Genomic DNA, 22,134 nt, shown 5'->3' on the forward strand with positions numbered 1-22,134 from the left:
TACCTCTTTGAGGAAAAAAGAATTTTTGGAGGAAAACTTGCCTTCCTCCAAGAAGTGAAAAGGAAGGGTGAAGCTACTTCCTTGAAGTTTGAAGCTTTTCCTTTCCTTCTAGCTTTCCTTTCAACACAAGTAGGCTATCTTTCCTCGTTATACACAACAAGGGTCAATAGCTTGATGGTAAAGTGTTGGCCTCTTACCCTCATGGGGTGGGTTCAACCCTCCTTCATGCAAGGGTTAAGTGGGCCTTCCTACGTGCATAGCCAACGGGGAAGCCTTTGGAGCCTCAGTGTCGTCGAGTTGCTAATTAAGTTTGCCTTGATAGCCCACCTTAGTCACCCGTTGTGGAGGGCGTAGATGGGGCGGCCACGGTCGGTTATTTGTCCACACGTTGTGCACAAGAAAGCGTGCCTATCTTCTTTTGCTGCACAATGGAGATGTTGTTGTCTGCGGAACGTGGGAGAGAAATAGAGTGTCGCACGCACATGCAAGTTGCTTTCAGCCTCCTCCCAAAAATAGCTCGGATACTAGTGAAAGAGCGGTGGTAGTGCGTGTGATAGTCTCCACCCAACCGTGCTATCTTATAGCCTCCCCTAGCCTACACACTGTCCGGCCGTGCCGGTGGCCTTGCCGGTGGCCTTGCCCATAGGACCCATGTCCTTACAGTTTGGGCCATCTTCTAACTGATTGTTTACTTCTTTAAGTTCATGTTCGAGTTGAGCTTTTACATTCCTCAAATTTTCTTGGCCTCTCTCACTTGATGCCTCAATAGTTGTGTCTTTAGCGCAATCCTTGGGGTTTGGACCTTTCAGAATGCTTGTGAATGAGATGCATGGTTTGAGAGTAGCAAAAGTTGTTGATCCCTTGTTCACATTCGTATCGATCTACCCTTGGGGCACTCCCGCCTTGAGTGTCTTCGCCTCGAAGTTAAATCCTTGAGCACTATGGAATAGGTATGTTCCTTTTTCTTTACCCAAGAGGACCTTGTCTTCTAAAAGAACATTATTAATCATCTAGGTCGAACCCCTTGTCAGAGCCCCACCCTTCGTTATGGCGTCTTTCAAAGGTCGTGAACTCGTCCCTTCCTGCTCATCCATTGGAGCGACTCCATCATTCATTGATGTTTTTTTGGCCGCTAGCAATTGCGAAACTTAATGATCCTCCATAGGCAAGGCCTCGGATTCCCCTTTTAGCACTGTGACGGAGCTAAAATCTATGCACAAAAGAAGGAAGGGGGGGGGGGGCACCAAGCACCCTAGGTTAGGTGGGGGCTAGGAGCACCGGGGGAACAATCCTCAGTAGAGAGAATACAAACGAAAAAAGAATGTTGAAGATAGAGCATTGAATATAAATTTAAAATGCGCACATTATAAATATAATACGCGTAGCAAAAAATCGTTGATTACAGCTTAAGTGGAGGTGCACTGAGTAAGGCAAACACATGAAACTCAGGAAATCCAAAGGGGAGGGACAGGCCCCCAGAGGGAGTAAGAAGCTGCTTGTCTCACTGGTGCACACATGTTCAAAGACCCTCTATTTAGAAGGCTTACCAAGAAAGCTTTGAGTAAACTCAATAAAGATATTAAGCTATAAAAATCTAAAGCTTGGGACCTCTTTGCTCAAAGTATACAAAAGGTGATCAAAAGCTTCGGCCCTTGGATGAAAAAGGCTCGGAAAGAGCATTGGAAACAACTCGAAGAGGAGGTTGCTCTTCTGGCTTCCAAAAAAGCTGTTAAGCTGGCCTTCAAAGAAGAACACAAAAGGTGACTGGAAGCTAAAGCCAACCTGGCCGAGCAATAGCTCGAGGAGGTCAGGAGGGCGAGATTGATATCCAGGGAGACCTTCCTTCAGCCAGAGGCTGCTAATCAAGCACACTTTTTTAGGGCCTTGAAAATCAAGAAAAGCAGGGGCTCAGTCCACTCGCTCGCATATTAGAATGGGAATGCTACGCAAGACCAAGATGAAATGGCTATGATGATGCTTGATCATCTAAGACAAATTATTGGCCAACCAGAGACCCGCTCAAGAAGTGGTTGAACCCAGAGCAACCTTGCTCGAGAGTGTTAATCAAAAAATTCCCCAACCTAAAGCCAACCGTCTTGAGATGGCCTTTTCTGAAGATGAGTGCTCACTTGCATTGCAAGCTCTTGGCAAGGAGAAGTCCCCTAGCTAGGATGGTCTGACCACAAAATTCTTCAAGGAGTTATGGGATGACCTCAAGGTCCCAATCGCGTATATGGCTAACCAAGATTTTGTCAAGGGGTCATTGGATCCTAGTGTGAAAAGAGGGCTTATCAAACCTATCCCAAACCAGGTTTGCAGCTCACATCTTAAGCAATGGCGTCCCATAACTATGATGTCTGTGGCATAAAAAATCATCGCTAAGGCAGTCGCTCTTAGCCCCCTCTTGGGCAGAGTCATCTCCTCTCATCAACACGGGTTGATCAAAGGAAGGACACTATATGACAGTATCTTGGAGAAATCGTTGGCATCGAGTACGCAACCTTCACAAAGCAGGAGTGCATCCTGCTTCAGCTAGATCTGGACAAGGCATATGACATGATTATTGTGGTCCTTTATTGAAGATGTCATGAAATCATTGGGCCTTGGGCCTCACCTTTGTCATCTTATACACACTCTGGGAGCAGGCAGTCAATCTGAGCTCTTGTCCTAAAAAACAACAATTCTCGCTCTGTGGACATACATAAATCATACATATAGAAATATACTTCAAAGCCTCAGTCAAACATGTCCCCTTTTGTGTTGATGAGGTCGAACACAGCATTTTCTAGATCGGGCAACTGAGCATCCTTGTTATTGGGATCTTCAATCCATGAAACACAAAGGACACCAAGATCAAACACTAATGTTGTTCATGAAGGGATATCAAATGATAGCAATGCGATGGTTTTTGGAATATAGGGTGGTGGATCTTTGATGATTATTTCTTTGACAGGCAATTTGAGAGTCCCCTTTTCTTTTGGTATTGTGGGCTCCTTTGAAGCCAAAAGACCTATCAAGCAAGGATTCCCCCCTAGCCCCTCTCTCTCTTTGCCATTGGGTCGCATCCTCTAATAACAATGCTCGAAGTTGCTACTACGCGGGGTGAAATTCAAGGTTTAACTTTGCCCGGCAACGACCAACTCCTGGCCAAGATGTTTGCAAATGACTCCCTTCTTTTTTTGAAATCTTGCCCTCATGTGCTCACGAAGGTGCTAGAGATTGTGTAGAAATTTTTTGTGGCTTTGGGGTCAAAGTCTAGTATTGAGAAGTGTAGACTAATACACCCATCACTCTAGGGCTAACTTATCTTTCCATTTCACACTAAGTAATATACTCTTTGTTGTGTGCCTTGAGCTTCCTTCATCTTCTCCAAGCTGTGTGTGTTTTCGTGCAGCCCTAATTCCAACAATTGGTATCAGAGTAGGTTGCATCCTCCCGAGTTTAGCCGCAAGCAACTCCAACACATGCCTACTTACTTTCTTCGATTTTTGTGAGCTTTGGCGAGTGTTCGCAGGTTGACAAACATTTTGAAAAGCTCAAAGAGCTTTGTCTGCTCAGATTTTTTATTCGGGCTCATTTTGGCCTCCGTTTCCACTACAGGCAATACTACACAGGCTATTTTGTCATTTTGTGTAGAATTTTTATTACTGCCTTTTTTTTGCATAACATGCCCCTTACAGTATTCTATGATTTGTGTTATATAGCACGTGTTGTTCCTGCTTTGTTTCTCCTCTTCTCGGGCAGTTTTCACATCAGGTGCAGACATTCGTTGTGGCCGACAACAACACAGACGTGTTCAAGATGTTTGCTGCTGAGGACAGATTGGATGGGGACAATTACCCTATGTGGGCTTATATGATGAAATATGTTCTTGTGTCAAAGGGCGTCTGGAATATTGTGCAGGGCATTGATGTACGTCCTGGTTCCATGGATGTAGGCAATGTTGAGGATGTTGCAGGTCTTGTAGCAAGGATTGTTGTTGTTAGAGTTGTTTTGCCTACAACAGAACACGCTCGTTGGGATGTAAAAGATGCACATGCTCATGCATTGATTGTGTTGTTTGTGAAGCACACTATTAATCCTCACATACGTTCAACAAAATCTTGGAATATTCTGGCTGGTCTTTATGCAAGTCTCAATGAGAAAAAATAGTGTTGCTGTGTAAAGAACTGGAGTCGAAGATTATGCATGAGGAAGATGATATGGACACTTTTCTTGTTGGTGTCAAGGATATCAATGAGCAACTTATTTCTATAAGTAAAGTCATTTCAGACAGTTACCTTGTGCAGACTGTTCTTGATGCCTTATCAGATTCTTACAAGACTTTTGCTAGTACTTGGAGACTTATGACTCAAGAAAAATCCTGAAGTTGTCAAGTTTGATGCATTATGCACATTCTTGTTGCAAGAGTCACTTTCCATAAAAAACAGGACTAGACAGCGTGCAGTTGAACAGGCCTTTATTGCTGCTCAAAAAAAAGGTGGTAACAGTAATTCAACCACTTCTTATGGTTCTTCTGCGAGTGGAATTTCACATGTCCCTGATGCTTCTGTTGGCAGCAATTCGTTTAGAAATTCTGGTGATAAGGGCAAAAAGAAGACGCGTTTCCATTATTGTAAAGCTAAGGATCAATTGATCAAGCAATTTCCTAAGTTGAAGACCAAGGAGTCTAAGAAGAAAGAGGTTGGTTCCACTACAAATGCAGCTATTGTTAAGTCTTCTGAGAAAGGAGATTGTGATGTTGATGTTGATGCAGAATGGGCTTTTTGTGCAGAGTGCACTTATAATCTTGTTGTCCATGATGTATGCATGTCAATTGTTGCAAATTCACATGTGTGGTATTTTGACAGTGGTGCTACAAAGCACATTACCTCACATCGTGATTTGTTCACCTCTCTTGAGTCTGTCCCTCATGGGAATTAATTTACTTATGCCAACAATGCCTCTTATTCGGTTCAAGGAGTTGGAAAGATTGTGTTTACTGCTGCAAATGGTAGTTCTTTCACACTTGTTGATGCACTTTATGTACCTAGATAAAGAAGAATCTTTTGTTTGTATCCACACTTGCTAGACTTGTGTTAACCCTCACGGCACACAGACACCCTATGATCTATAAACGTTGTATTATTTAGAGTCAGGTACCGGGCTTGTCGGACCAATAGGGAAAGGTAGAGTGATCGCCGATGAGAGGCGCACTCTAACTGGGACATTCAAGGGATTAGTTGGCTAAGCATGGGCGCCCAAGTGTGAATGGGGTGAGCTCCTATAAAAGCCAACTAAACCTAATTTTTACTCATTCTCTCATTTGTGCAATAGAAGAGTGCTCTTGCTCCATCTCCATCTCCATCTTCTTCTTCTTCACCTCCTTATGTGTGTGTGTGAGAGAGAGAGAGAGAGAGGGAGAGTGTGTGTGCGATCGAGCATTACGAAGGCATGACGGCGGCGAAGCGGTTGAGCGCGGCACGACTGCAGCTTCTTCTTCATCGCGGCGAGGAATCCACCACAAAGGCGAGCGTAGAGCGGTGAGTGACACACCCTTTGCTCTCTTGAGCTTGCTAGTTTAGGCTTGTTGTGTGCTTGGAGCCGTTTGTGGCTCGCACACGGTGTATTGGCAAGTCCCTTGCTTCGACAGTGCGGCAAGGAGCGCACATTTTTGGCGCCGTTGCCGGGGATATGTCCTACACTAAGCTCGGTTAGCACTTTACGCTTCCTTGTGGTGCAATTTCTATCATAGGAAAGGCAGGGAAGGAGTGTGTGGAGATTTCTGTTTTTTTGCGTTTTCTGCATTTTCTGTCAAGTTTCAATTTTTGCTATTGTCTGTGCTTTTTCAATTTTCTGCATTTCTTGCGTTTTTTCAATTTCTGCATTTTCAATTTCGGCGTTTTCAATTTCTGCAATTTTCTGCATTTCTGCGTTTTTTCAATTTCTGCAATTTCTGCGTTTTCAATTTCTGTATTTTCTGCATCAAAAACAAAAATTCTGAAAAAAAAATGTGATTTAAAAAAAAAAAAAATCGGGAAAAAAAATTTTCTGAATTTTTTTAATTAAAAAAATCGGAAAATAAAAACGCGAGTGAGCGGGCGATGAAATTTTTCGAAAATAAAAACCGAGAGTTTTAAAACGGACGGGTTGGTTTGTATAAAAGATAGATCGAGATCATTTCCCCAAGCCCAAGCCCAAGCCCAGGCCCAGGCCCAGGCCTCAGTCCTATGATATATACTAGACTCACTCTTATATATATACCCTACTCCCTCAAGAGGGAATGAGAGGATGTGGGACAAGTCCTCCACTCTCCTCCTTTCTCTTCCCACTTGCACCCTTAGACTTTCTAGTTTGGGCCTAGTTCCCTATTGGAAATTGACAGTTTTAGGGATTCCGAGGGCATAGAGTGACCAAACGGAGGGCTGTAAAGCACGGCGCATCCCTCCTAGCGATACGCTCGTTTCGAGCTATCACACGGCCCATTCCACGACACGCTCTAAAAAATCTAGCAAAAAAACAAACAAAAAACACGCTAAAAACTATTCACAAGGCCTCCTAGAGCAGCTTTTTGACACCTTAGGGTATCAAAAGCACATGCACTTACGCTCTGGGCGGGTGCTAGAACACGAGCATATTGAGGGTGCCTCTGTTCATACGGACACCCATTACCCATCCACGATAAGCTCTAGACCCTCAGCGGGGACACAAGGTAGCACCACCTAAGACCCTAAAATAGCCGCTAGTGATTCCTCCTCCGACTTAGAAATCATGGAAGCATACCCTACCCAAAACACTGAGAGAGAAGGCCATGCACCTCCCGAAGCTCCACAGCCTAGTACTAGTATGTTTAGCCGTTTCATGGAAACATTAGGTAGAGCTACTCGCTCGGAACCTGATGCAAATGAAGCACACGAAGGGGGTGGGGAAGTGGACTCTCCTTTCACATCGCACGTGGACCCCACACCCCCAAAGAGTGTCCATGTGGATATCCTACCAACTTCTTACCAAGAAGGCCCTGTTGAGCTGCCTCCTTCAGAAGTTCCCTCTAGAGTACCATTGGTGACAAGTAAAACCACGGGGAGCAACATTGCTTCTACCTCACAAGAAACCATTAACACGTCGACTCTAGAAGGATTGTTCATTAATGATCATTGGACATACGACCTCCACACTGAGGTGTTGACGGATCTACACTCTGGTCACGCCTACCATGTAGGATGGATAGAGATTGTACAATCCACCTCTAGTGCCACGAGCATCGAAGATCAACAGAAAATGATCTGTAATGTTATCCATGGCATTATTCAATCAGAAAGGCAAAACCAAGGGGTAAATATACTCTCAACTGGCCCCATGAGATTTCTGGATACGAGCAAGGCTCAACAGCCTACTCTATCACAAATGGAGACTCCTCTAATGAGCCCCATGGACCCATCTTACGTCATTTCACCTGGGGTCTCTATGCAATCTGAGCCTCCGAGCGAAAACTTTAGCTTCCCTAACTTGGCTCAACCCTCTATCAAGGAAAACACAGTGCTCACTCCAGGGATAAGCCTGACAGAGAATGTACCGATGACATCTACGGTTAGCGCAATGCCACTACCTAGTGTCGTAGTACCTAATATGGGGCCTCGACCATATGTGCCTCTAGCCCCTTATGCACACATGGCCCCCCCACCTCCAATTGTACCACTTGTTCATGCTCCTCGAGTGCCGCTCCCTAGCCCTTATCCGAGTGGACCTATGCCCGGTTATGTTCCATATCCTGCATCATCCACACATATGCCAAGACCGGCACCCGTCCCTCTCCCACATATGATTCCAAGAGTACCTCCACCGGCCCTGCCTCCTCACATAGGTGACTTGGCAGCGTTTGCTCAAACCATAGGTCGATCTATCGCGGAAAATATGCGTCACGCATCTGATAGAGAGCCTAGAAGTAAGGCAGTACAAATTGCCAAACTCACGCAAAAATTCAATGGGGATGAAGATGCTAGGAAACACATTGAAGTGTTTGAACAAGTATGTGATTCCTTAGGGGAACGCAACGAACTACATAAGTGCAATGCCTTAAGCTTGACATTAAGTGGGAAGGCTGGAGATTGGTATAGGACCCTAAGGGTGGACGAGAAAACAATCTACCCTACCCTTCGAAGGTTGTTTCTAAAGGAGTACATACAAGAAGGTGTGCTTTGGGGTGTAGCATCTCAGCTACAGAAGGCCGAACGTAAGGAAGGAGAGTCAGTAAGGGACTTCATTAGTCGTCTAAAGCACTTAAACTCTCGTTGCCCTGTAAATGAGCGCTTCAACAATAACCAACTGCTTGATCGATTCATTCGAGGGTTGAGGAATGAAGGAATCTATAATGGACTAGTGATTAGAGGTATCACAACCTGGGAAGATGTCACTGCCAATGCAATCCAATTAGAGGACAACTTGATGATAGCAGGCATGAGGGTGTCTACTGACACGAGATCCACTAGCTCACAAGCCATTGAGTATGAACCCATGACTGCAAAGCCCATTGCCAATGAGCCAAAGGTATTTGAGACATTCTTGACAGACCTCACCAAGGCAATCCAAGAGTCTCTTAAGGATAATCGACCCCCTCAAAATAGTCACATGTATCCAAGAAGGGAGCAACAATGGTGTTCCATTTGCTTAGGTCCACATAGCACTAGTGAGTGCCCTACATTTAGAGTAAAATTTAATGGAACTTGCAACGCATGTGGTAGGTATGGTCACCAAGCTAAGGATTGTTTAATGATCAAACGTATGATGGCAAATAGACCACCTGTAGCCTGGACGGATGCACCTCGAGCTCCTGTATTGATGCCTACTCCACCTGTTGAGCAACTACCGCAACACATGGTCCCTAGATCTCAAAATGTTGTACAAGCTACACCGCTACCACCTCCTGTGCTAGGACCGCAGCCCCCGCATCCAAGAGTCACCCCTATGAACCAAGTGGGTTGCGAGCCATCTAATGCTTATGCAGATGGTTGTGAAGAGGAAATAGACACTAGTATTGCCTACGGACTTGATACATTGGAAGAATGTCCTATATACTACATGGAAGATTGTTGGGGACAAGTCAAGCCGGTTTATCAAGCTGCTGCTCTCGCATCCAGAGGTCAAAATATCAACACCCAGGCTAGGAGGCCACCTCTTCAATTCTACGAGTGTGGGGGACCACATCGAGTAGCGGAGTGCCCTATTAGGCTGCAAAAGAATGCTGCACAGATGCAAGTGAATCAAGGGAGCACGTCTGCAATGCCAATACTCACATGTAATCGTTGTGGCATAGATCACTTGATTGCCCAATGCCCCTATAACCCAAATGCGCCTAAAATCACACCCCTGAATTTGGTCGAAATTGCTACTGTGACATCACCAATACCACCCGTCGCACCCGCTTATGCGATTACACGGTCCATGCTTCAAGGGCCAGGCCATATCCTCGAAGAGAGAGATACCGCGTCAATTATCCAAGCAAAGAAAAAGAAGACACGAAGGAAGAAGTCGCAGAATACGGAAAATTCAAAGTCAAGTTCCAAAACAAACATAGGAACAGGAGATGACCCCGTGTATATGAATGACCTCGAGGATGATTCAGATTCAGTCGAGACAATGGAGACTAGAACCAATACCACAAAGGGAAAGACCGACAAAGAAAACCGTAACATGGAACCAAATGAAAACCGAATAAGAGAAAACCATAAAGAGCCTCTGAAAACACCACAAGTGTTTCCAAATCCAATCCAAGACCCCCAAGATAAACCGCAGGGGCAAAAAGGGAAGAATCGTAAAAAGAAGATTGGGACGTACCCAAACCCAGTAGATGAGATTGAGCAGGTGAAACATCTAAGAGGTTTAGTGGAGGAGACTCAAAGGAAACTAGAACCAGAACCCATGCATATCAAAATTCATGACACAGTGTTTCCCACGCAAGTTCATCCATCCCAAATGAACCATAGACCGTTAGCCATATCTAGTATCATCCAAGAAGGGAGTGAGGACAGGACATCAGAAAGTGAGCATACACCCTTCTTGTTGGAAAGGATGTTTAACGAAGGAATACCTGATCCCATTGAGGAATATGAGATTCCATCCTCACCAGTTCCTAGTCAAGGACCTACACCCTGCAAAACGCCAATGAATGTTGCCAAACTAGTGGACTTCATGTCTTCTGAGGTCCGAACCACGATCATAGCAAAGCTGTATGGAGATCCTGAGTTATTCCTTGCACTTCGAGCATTCCTTAACGGAGAGCTACGAACGGGATTACCGCAGTTTGCGCAACCAAATAGGCCTGACTCGATTATGATTGATGAGGAAAATCATGTGCAATCACTTGACTTAGATGGACACGAGTCTGTGATCGAGGTACCCATTAACGAATTAGGCCAGTATTTTGAAGGCGACGAGTCTAATGCGACCCTACCCATCACTACCAAGGGATTAACTATAAAGGGAATTCTTGATGGTGGTGCGGGAGTTAGCATCGTTACAAAAGATTGTTGGGAATCCATGGGAAAACCCCGCCTCAGTGTTACTAACATTGTGGTAAAGATGGCAAATGGTACCATAGCCAAACCTATGGGGATGCTCAAGGATCTTAAGATCAAAGTTCTAGGACACAAGGAACGACATACGTTCATTGTAATGGATTTCTCTAAACACCTTATGTCATATGAAATGATTTTAGGACGACCATTCATGAGGGAAGCACAAATGGTTCACGATTGGTCTAAAAATCATGTCTATTTGCAATTCCAAGACTCTGTCCTTAGAGTGGATTTGGTGACTGGTAAGGTACACCCCTTAGGGAGTAAAACCATTATTGATCATCGCTCTGACACCACAGTTCACTCGGCCCCACTACAATATTGTTACACTTGTAAGAAGGATACAGACATTGGCCAAGATTCTCCTTACATGGATGTGTTACCGGGTATGACGGAGTCGGACAATGTGGATTGGGTCCACCTAGCATCAACCATAGACACTTGGGGAAATAGGGGGACGACCTGGGTAACACCTGAGGGGGATGAAATGCCTATACCCTTAAATATGCTACAAGCAATGCATATCGCTTCCGACAAGACTCATCCTAAGGTAACGAAGAAAACATACAAGTGGGTCCCTAAAGCTTCTTTAGTGACCATAGCTAGTGCTAAAAAACAGAAGCCTTGTAAGAAACGTACCACTCGCTCCAAGAAAAGTAAGAAAATGTTGCGATGGATCCCTAAACGACTATTGGAAGCCCAAGGCTACTATCAAGGAAATGATCAAATCTGGGTGCCAAAACGTAGATTGTGCTCTTACCTATCACCTGACCCAAGTGAGCCCAATCCTGTAGCTCCAAAACGAATCAATAATCGTGGAAAGGAAAAAATCACAGAATGCTACACACCCGCTCCCGAGCTAGTTTGGGTACCAAAGAAAGAACGATTTGTTCCACCTAGCTCAGGAAGGGGGGAGTCCCATGAAGATTCTAGCTCCTCATGTAATACATCCATAGAGGTAAAAGCTTCTACACAGCCTCCATCTATAGACGTGGACCTCCATGAAGCTACAAAAGAATCCACACCTCCCAGTGTTCAAGAATCACCTGATGAACCACTTCAAGTTCGATCCTGGGAGAGTACCTTACCACCCTTGCAACTTGACGAGGCACCTAGGGTAATAGAAAACTACTGGCAAAAATCCTCACCCATTACCAACTGGAACAATTGGTTTCAAAGGGTGACAAGCTCATTTCAAACGGTATGATCTACCCAAGGAAGGGGGGAGTGTTTGTGGACATCCATCATTCACTTGTTTCCCTCTCAATCTTTTTCCCTGACCTCTCAATCTCCGATTTTAGGGAATGTACATATAAAGCTTTATACTCACAAAAAAAAAAAAAAAAAAGGAGCAAGAGCAATTAGCAAATGAGTATGCACATTAAAAGTCAAAACATTGACTCATACCTACACATGTCACATCTGGTACAGTGAAACAGAAACCTATGCCATAAAACACCTTTGATCCTCATCACTTGAGTGATGGAGGGTAGGTAAGATTAGTACGATAGGAGTGTTTCTGTTTTAGAGTTGAGAGATTAGCGAAGTTATCTTTTCCCACTAATGTGTCTCCTGGAGGTATTCCTTTTGTTTCCTAGTGTGTACAGGAGCGTGTTGCTATTGATAGGATTTGGACCTTCATGGAACCTTTCTCTCGTTCACACTTCAGATCAAGCGCGACCATCGACACAAACAGGTGTTTTATGTCCATTAGCATTGCCCTTATCTTTTTGCAATCTATGATTGTCTGCTTTGATTGTGATTGGTAGCATAATATTCAGCGCATTTGCTTAGTATCAAACATTTAATTCAATGTAATGTTTTGTCATAATCACTTGTTTAGGGGTAAAAATCAAGCAGTCAGACTAAGCTAGTTTGACCAAGCTAGGTATTAGAAATCTTCTCTTAATACCATGGGGAATGCCTTCCTAATAAGCAATGGTTACTTAGGTTCTTAATCCGATTTAGGCAGCATTGTGTGAAATGTACTAGGGCTTTCTAGTGGGCTTAACCCTATTGACCTTTAGCTTAAGTATTATAAAGGGAGTTTACTAATGTGATGAGCCTGGGGAGGGTAACAGTGTTATATGACCCCCCAAAGTTACAAAATTTAAATGCTGAAAATGAACAAACAAAAAATCAAAGTGCCACAATGTAAAATTTTAAGCTGGAAGAGAAATCTCAGCTTGATTTGGTACTTCACTCACATGTATCGCCTATGGTACTAGAGCCCTAGAGGTTCCCGGTGTGGGCGCTTTTCCTTGAAAAGCAAAAAACCCAAGGCATACAAAATAAGCACACACATCATAATTGAATCACTGTGAAAAGACTTTGGGGGGTCAAAGAAAAAGTAATCAGTCAGGCGATGATTTCATGAGAAATTCCTTTTATGGTAGCTTAACTACAAGGTTTTCTAGGTATAGCCTCTAGTCAGCCCTCGAACATGAATACTTGGCTCTCGCGATTAAACAACTTAATTGACCACAGATAATTAAGAAGCTTACCCATGGTATTAATATTCGATCTCTAGTGCCTTTCGACCGTCAAATTAGCGACCCCAGACTTGTTTAATTTTCTACCTTTACATCTGTTTATGCATTTGATTACATTGCAATTTAATGTTCATTGCTAACAAATTGTTTGAAATTCTTTGACCAATCAATTTTTCTACCTAAAACTGCATATGCTTTTTAAGAGAATGCAATTACTGTGCCAATGTTGTTTGATTTTGCAGTGACTGAAGAAGGCTAAGGACATTCATCTCAAATGCTCTTCCACCTCGACGACCCAGCTTCAACTTAATAGCTTCCGAGGACGGAATCTACATCAGGAAGGGGGGCATGTTAACCCTCACGGCACACAGACACCCTATGATCTATAAACGTTGTATTATTTAGAGTCAGGTACCGGGCTTGTCGGACCAATAGGGAAAGGTAGAGTGATCGCCGATGAGAGGCGCACTCTAACTGGGACATTCAAGGGATTAGTTGGCTAAGCATGGGCGCCCAAGTGTGAATGGGGTGAGCTCCTATAAAAGCCAACTAAACCTAATTTTTACTCATTCTCTCATTTGTGCAATAGAAGAGTGCTCTTGCTCCATCTCCATCTCCATCTTCTTCTTCTTCACCTCCTTGTGTGTGTGTGTGTGAGAGAGAGAGAGAGAGGGAGAGTGTGTGTGCGATCGAGCATTACGAAGGCACGACGGCGGCGAAGCGGTTGAGCGCGGCACAACTGCAGCTTCTTCTTCATCGCGGCGAGGAATCCACCACAAAGGCGAGCGTAGAGCGGTGAGTGACACACCCTTTGCTCTCTTGAGCTTGCTAGTTTAGGCTTGTTGTGTGCTTGGAGCCATTTGTGGCTCGCACACGGTGTATTGGCAAGTCCCTTGCTTCGACAGTGCGGCAAGGAGCGCACAACTTGGTCTTGTAGTCAAATTTTTGGATGACAAATGTATAATACACGATCTCAGTTTTGGTGATGAAATTGTTGCATTTGGCATTTTATGCCGTGGGCTGTATAAGCTCACTTTGTATGACAATTGTGGATTCAAAAGCTATTTCAGATGCAAAACTTTGGCATGCGTCTTTGGTCATTTGAATTTTGCCAGTTTGATGCATCTGCAGAAATGTGATATGGTTGCATCTTTGCCGCCTCTTGAAGCACCTGTTAAACATGTTTGTGAAGGATGTATTTGTTTCCAAACGATGGTTCAGTTAGGGCCGCATGCAAGTTGCAACTTGTGCATAGTGATGTTTGTGGGTCCATGTAAACTCGGTCCTTGGGCAATCATCTTTACTTTGTGAATTTTATTGATGATTACTCCAGGCATGCATGTATATATCCGCTTACAACGAAGTCCGAAGTATTTATGTGCTTCAAACAATTTCTGGCTATGGCTGAAAATGTCTCGAAATGTACTATGGGCACCCTCTGTTCCGATCGAGGGGGGAGAATATGTCTCATGAATTTGATGCATTTTTGGCTAGTTGTGGGATAAAACACCAATGTATAGTGCCTTATACGCCTCAACAAAATGGTGTTGCTGAGAGGAAAAATAGGTCACTTACAAAAATGGCATGATGTATGGTCAAAAGTCAAGCTTTGCCACATTTGTTTTGGCTTGAGGCCATCATGTGTGCCACTTATGTACTTAACAGGTGTCCTACAAAAGCTTTGCAGTCTATGACTCCATATGAAGCACGATGGCATGATAGAAAGCCTTCTATATGAGCACATGTGTGTTTTTGGTTGTTTGGCATATGCTTTGGTGCCACAAACACAACGCAAAAAATTGGATGATAAGGCTGTCAAATGTAATTTTGTTGGTTATAGTGCCGAAAGCAAAGGTTACAAGTTGTATCATCCACAAACAAAGTGTATTCTGATTTCACATGATGTTGTGTTTGTGGAAGATTCTGCTCAGCCCTTGCTATCATGTACTAGAGATAGTAATGTAAGCTCACATGACATTTATGACACTTTGTTGCCTCTTTTCAGTGGTGGAAGATTGAATGTAAATTCCAATGAGGCAAATGTACATCCTATGGGGATTTCTGAAAATTTTACAGATCAGCCTATTACTGATGCAGATGTACATGATGTACTTGATGAGGAAAGGGCTGAAAATGAGCATGCTAGAGGTATGCCAAAATGGCAAGTGCATACATTGCATGGTAGTAAATTGGATGCACCTTTGTCTAGTCACACTCGTTCAGGCTCTCGCCATGCATCTTATGCATCAGATTGTTATGCTTTGGTTGTGTCTAGCTTACATGATGTCGAGGAACCTCTATCTTTTGATGAGGCACAAAATTCAAAAAATTGAATCGCTGCAATGCAATTAGAATATGATGCACGTATAGAAAATGACACATGGACTTTATGTGATTTTCCTCATGGAAAAAAGGCCATTGGTATGAAGTGGGTTTACAAGTTGAAATGCAAGCCGGATGGTGAGATTGATCACTATAAAGCTCGACTTGTTGCAAAGGGTTATGCACAACAAAAAGACACAGATTATGAAGATACTTTTGCTCCCACTTGTCGTACGTCTACTGTGAATTTTCTATGTGCATTGGTAGCTCATTTTGGTTGTGATGTACATCAATCAGACATTGTTACTGCTTTCTTGAATGGTGAGAAATTTGAGGGAGTTTATGTAACACAGCCTCGTGGTTTTGTCAAGAAAGGACAAGAGGATAAAGTGTGCAAATGTAACAAATCTTTGTATGGGTTGAAGCAATCTCCTCGTGCTTTGTATGAGAAGGCTGACACTCATTTGGTCAAACGAGGCTTTCTTAATAGTTCAACAGAAAGCACATTGCATGTAAAGCATGAGGGTAATGTACTTCTCATTGTGGTTCTCTACGTGGATGATTTGTTGATCACTGGACCAAATGAGAGACATATTTCTGAATTTAAGACTAATTTGAATGCTACTTTCAAGATGAAAGATTTGGGACCGTTGCATCATTACTTGGGTATACAATTTAAGCAGTGTGATGGTGATATTATCTTCTGTCAAAAAAGTTACATAGGAACATTGCTATGTAAGTTTGGACTTGAGGATTGCAAACCTATTGCCACTCCCATGGAAACAAGTTTGAAATTGAGTCTTCATGATGTTGGTGATCCTGCAGATGTCACTCTTTACCAAACTGTTGTTGGATGCCTCATTTATGTATGCAAGATGAGGCCAGATATTCTATTTTCAATCTCATAGGTCAACAGATTTATGCATAGCTGAGGGTCTAAGCATTGGCAGGCTGTTAAGAGGTTTTTTCACTACATGAGTGGCACTTTACATCTTGGCTTGTTTTATCCCAATGGGGGATCATTGCCGCCAGATTTGCATGCTTTTTCAAACTCAGATTGTGTTGGTTGTTTTGACACACGAGTGTCCACAAGTGGTTTTTGTTTCAGCTTGGCAGCTCATGCATATCATGGTTGAGCAAGAAGCAACCTACTGTGTGGCCACTTCCAATTGTGAGGCTGAGTACATAGCAGTCTTCACAGGTACGGTTGAGTGTGTATGGCTCAGACACCTCATGGATGATTTGGGTGTTGGAGAGGACACTGCCAACACTATCTACACTAACAGTCAGAGCACATTGGCAGTTGTGAGGAACCCAAATTTTCATGCTCGCACAAAGCACATTGAGGTGCATTATCTAATGGAATTGGCCTATTAACTTGAGAGTAGCAAAAATTAGAGAGGGTACTTTTGAGAACTTACTTTGTGAGAATAATGGGTGAACATAATTGAAGTTAGCAACATAAACATAGCATTTAGTTAACTTGGCATGAACAATACTTTTGCAAGAGAGAGAATTTAGAGTACATGATAGTAGTTGAGGACCGGATTTATGTGAAGCCGGCGGTCCCCTCTCCAATAGGCATTTGTATTATGATTTCTCTCATAAAGAGAGACTTGTTACAATACAATCTTTGTGTTCCTTGTGACATAGGTGATACAATGAAGATGGAAAGCTTCATGCATCACGAGCATAACATAAACTTTGTGGAAAGCATTAACTATCCCAAGCCTCAGTCTCAAGACCTCAAACACCTTCGAAGGTGGAGAGAGCTAGTAGGGAATGAGCGTAGGGAAGAGGAAGAAGAAACATTTCATAGGAGAAAGAATTAGTTCCTCACTTATCATCACTCTTTTTGCTAGCATACATAATAGCATAGTAATGAAGATGGAGAAGATGGCAAGCTTAAGCATTGAAGCATGGATCTTGGTTGGATTTGCATTCCATAGCCAAGAGTATTGGTGTAGGCTCTCAACCTCTCTACTTGCTTGGAGAAGGAGAGGGAGCTCTTGCACTTTGCACTCACACAATGAGAGTGTGTGTGAGTGTGTGTGGGAGAGTAACCCCCTAAGCAGGCTCCCTACTTGCTTTGGTCGACCCCCACTTGTAGCTCATGCTTGAAGCTAATTGGACCACTCTAGGCCTAGCCACTCATAAGCAAGAGTCATACCAAGCAAAAGGGTAGCCTTGGGACAAGTGTCCCCCTTTCCCCTTTGAGAGAGAGGGTTTGATAAATGCTAAAATTATTAAATAAATCCACTAAATTATCATTGGACCCCTTGGAAGGCCAACCAATAGGCTTTAGAAATACCATGAAGGTAACCTAGCTAGGGGCTTGACATGTGTCCTACTTGCCTCTTGGGCAAGGGGTTCCCTTTGGGAAGAGAGTGGTCAAGCAACCACCTCCCCTTCTTGCATGGCTCGCCCCCTCCTTGTAGGGATTCACTTCGACTTTTGTGCCACCTCAAGCCCCTCAACCTTGGGCCTAGTTCTCACCACAAGCTTGGCCCTTAAGCCCCTCAAGCTTGGGTTGGGTTCTCATCTCAAGCAAAACCCTAGCATTTCAAGCATGACAAGCACCTCAAGCATCTCAATCATCAAGCGTCTCAAGTATCTCAGTCATCAGGAATGTCAAGCACCTTAAGCTTGGGTCAGGTTCCCACCTCAAGCACAGCCCTAGCTTACCTAAGGTCAAAGGACTTTTAACACTAATTATTGGAGGTCTCAATGAAGTTAACCCTAAGGTTTTTATGCTCTCGTTGTTTCATGTAGACATCTTCATCTAGATCCTCATGAAGAAATGCTGTGTTCACATCCATTTGGACAAGTTCCATGTCCTGGATAGCAACCAAGCCAAGCACAGTGTGAAGTGTAGTCATCTTGAATGCTGGAGAGAAAATCTCATCAAAATCCACACCTTTTTGCTGCTTGAAACCCTTCGCAACTAGATGAGCCTTGTACTTAGGCTTGGGATCCTTTGTTGTATATTTCTTATTGTATAGCCACTTGCAAGGTAAAGCATTTTTTCCTTTTGGTAATTCAACCAAATCCCATGTCTCATTAGCCACAATTGAATTATATTCTGATTGCATAGCCTGCTCCCACTTAACAAATCGTCCATTTGTATAACTTCTTTGTAGCAAGTTGGCTCTCCACTCTCAGTGACCAAAATGTGGTGTATACCCGGCTCAAACCGCTTGGGTGCACATGATACTCTTACAGAGTGTCTCAGTGCCTGACTGATGGACTCTGCTCTCTTTGGAGCAATAGTAGTATCTTGCACTTGAGAATTATGTGCAGCACTACTGAACTGAGTTGGTTTGGAGGCTACATCCTCCAAACGAATGCGTCTGTACTCAAATTCTTTAACGGGCTTCTTGTGCATTTGTTATTCATTGAAAATCACATGTGAGGTGTGAGCTACGAATGACTTTGTTGGATTTTGGGTGCCAGAGACGATAGTCCATCTCTCCATTTGCACCATAGCCAATAAAAATGCATTTGTGTGATTTGGGATCTAACTTGCAACGAAGTTCTTTGGGCACATGTGCATATGTCTCACATCCAAATATACATAAATGCTCATAGCTTGGTGTTTTTCCAGTCCATAATTCCTCTAGAATTTTGAAATTCAAAGTAGAACTAGGTGACCAGCTGATGATGTGCACTGTTGTTAGAACAACTTTCCCCCAAAACTCTGGAGTAAGCTTCGCCATAGACATCATAGAGATAACTCGCTCTAACTACTGCTCCCATTTTGTGCAGGTGTGTATGGAGCAGTAAACTGTCGACGAATGCCTCTTCGATTGCAAAAATCCTTGAACTCCGTGAAGACGTTGTATCCGCCATTGTTCGTTCAAAAAGCTTTGAGCTTTTTTCTTGATTGGTTCTCAACCATGGCGAGGAATTTCTGGAACATAGAAAAGACCTCTTCCTTACGCTTAAGAAGATACACCCACACCTTTCTGGTAGAATCATCAATGAACGTGAGAAAATAGTTTGCCCCTCCTAGAGTTTTATGTGACTTTGGACCACACAAATCACTGTGCACTAAGTCTAGGGGTTCGCCTAGTTTCTTGTTCAATGGCGAAGATGTCAACCTAGCCTCTTTGCCGTATAGACAATGCTCACACAATGGAAAGTTCGTGTAATCTAACACATGCAAGTAGCCAAAAAGCTGAAGTGTTTTTATTCCTTTTGGCTAATATGCCCTCTCAAGCTTCCCTTGCGCATTACCTAGGACAACTCCCCCCTGGCGATGTGGCCATTATCCATAATGAATTTACTCCCCAAGCCCATTTTATGACTTGGTCATTAAAAGCTTTGAGCAAGTTTTTGTGTTTGAGCACCATTGCTCAAACTGCACAAACAACATCTCGACCACATAGATAGAGTGTTCGTCAACACTCAAAACAAACATAGAGTACAGGGATCCGTTTTTACGACCTTTCTTCATGACAAGGTTGTTCTTGCGGATCAACCAAGAATGATTACCAAAAACTTTAGTGTAGACAAGATCATCCAATTGCCCTATAGAAAGCAAGCTCTTTTGCCTTGATTTTTTGTCTTAATATGGCATGCATGCCAAGCAAGGTTCTCAAATAGCTCAAGGGGTGCACTATTTAGTACCCCCCTATATAACAAGCATTTGTGGGGTAATTAAAAACCCCCTTTTTTAATTACCCCACAAATGACCCCTTATTTTAGGAAAGTTTCAAATATAAAAACACCTTATTTTAATTTATGTGTATTAAATTGCCTAATTTTTTTGCATTTTAAAACTCCTCCAGTTGAACTCACATGGTACATTAACATGATTACATAGTGCATCCCCCAAGTCAAACAATGGATCTCGTCCAAGACCCTTTTTTTACTTTTCTTGTCAACACCAACATTACTTACAATTTCAACTACAAAAACATTACTTTCATTTACAACAAAAAATTAAAAGAGGATAACAAGAAAATACCTCTTCTATCTGGACTCCGTTGATTGCTCTGTGTAGCTCCATGGAAGAAATGAGAGGTGTAGAAGGGACACTATAGTCACCCTGTAGGGTGATGACCCTACCACCATGCTCAAACTTTAGCGTGCTATGCAAATAGATATGATTAGACTAGGGCCAAATCTATACAACCACTCCCTACCTAAGTACACATCTACTCTAGCTAATTGCATGACCTAAAAATCAAGCAAATCTTTGTAGTCTTTCATGGCTAATGGAACTCCCAAGACTATGGTAATCCATTTTGTATTGTCTTATCATAACTGTTTACCAAACAAGCCAGTAGTATACTCATGATCGCTCGTGGTATCGGTCAGCCTTAACTTCTTAACTAATGAATAGTTTAAAAAGTTATGGCTGGCACCATCACCAATGAAGACAATGACTGTACAGCCACCTATGGTGCTATACATGCATACCATGTTATGAGGACCTATACTAGGCTGCCACCTAGCTGGTGTCACCAAAAAAGCATGACGCTTATCATAGTGGCACACACAATCACCTCCTTTAACTCTCTGGAACTGAGAGGAAGCCTCTGCATTGTATACAACTGCTTAGAGGATATACCATCTCCCTTGAGCTCATTGCCACTAGTGCTAGATTTAAGATTTGGAAGCTCGGCCTTGGTGCACCCTACCTCATTGCAGCTAAAGCAACAATTTTCCTTTTGCATTTTAACGTTTTTTTTTGTGTGGATTTCACACTATCTTTTCTTTTTAAATGGTCACAATGTTTTAGTCCAACGACCACCACGACTCCCCTGGTCCGTCCTCTTTCCTTGCTTCTTCACTATGGACCCTTTTGTTTTAAACCCCGATTCCTTTTCTCTTTACTTCCAGCCCTACTTGCCCCATGTCATCCGCCACAATGCTTGATGTCATTATAAATTTGTGCATATTTGATTGCCTTGGATAATTCTTTCCATGGAAGAGACCCAACCTACTCAAGATGATCATCAATGAGACCCCTCTTGAAGCCTTGCAGTGTCTGGATTGCATTGATCCCTTTCAACCTGAGTACTATCTCTCTATATATGAGATGTACTGAGTTAGAGACTTGTTCTCCATCGAGCACTTGTCCCATAACTCCCAATTTCTCTCTTCTTCATTGCCTCGAAAGAATTTCTTTCAAAACATCGTTTCAAATTATGCCCAAGTGGCAGGACAAGTAGTAAAATTCATCCACCACTTGTATGCCTTATCAGTCAACAAGAAGCTAGCCTCTACAGGCTGCACACGACTAAATTGATTTTATAGGCATGAATGTCCGACCACTTTACTGAGAACATATTCATTGAATATTTGCTCTACTCTTCTTCCTCACCTTCAATGCTAGGGAATTTAAAATCCTTGAGTAGGGACGAAGTTGTCTCTATGGATGGCCCCATAGGCACATCCGCTTGGATTCCTTTGACTATGGGTGAGGCTATGCTCACTCATGCTATGGGAGCCCTCCTACTATGAGGAAGATTAGAGCCTACCAAAGCAGTTATCGAGGCATCTAGGCATGTGGAGATGCTTTGTAACATCATGACTACATCATAATGGACTTTCTCTAAGGTGGTCAATTTTACGTTAAAATATTTAAACATCCCTCTAGAGAGCTCCATCTCTGTCAAGATGTCAATAAGGTCTGCTAGGTCAAAGAGCTTTCAACTATACTATTTCTAAAACTACGTGCATCGAATAAGCATGTATCTTACCAAGCACGTGGAGCTTGCTTCAAACCATACAAAGCCTGCACACATTGTCTTCTTGCCCTT

The sequence above is a fragment of the Adiantum capillus-veneris genome, chromosome 11 (genome assembly GCF_014529385.1).
Source record: "Adiantum capillus-veneris isolate H3 chromosome 11, ASM1452938v2, whole genome shotgun sequence".
NCBI lineage: Eukaryota > Viridiplantae > Streptophyta > Polypodiopsida > Polypodiales > Pteridaceae > Adiantum > Adiantum capillus-veneris.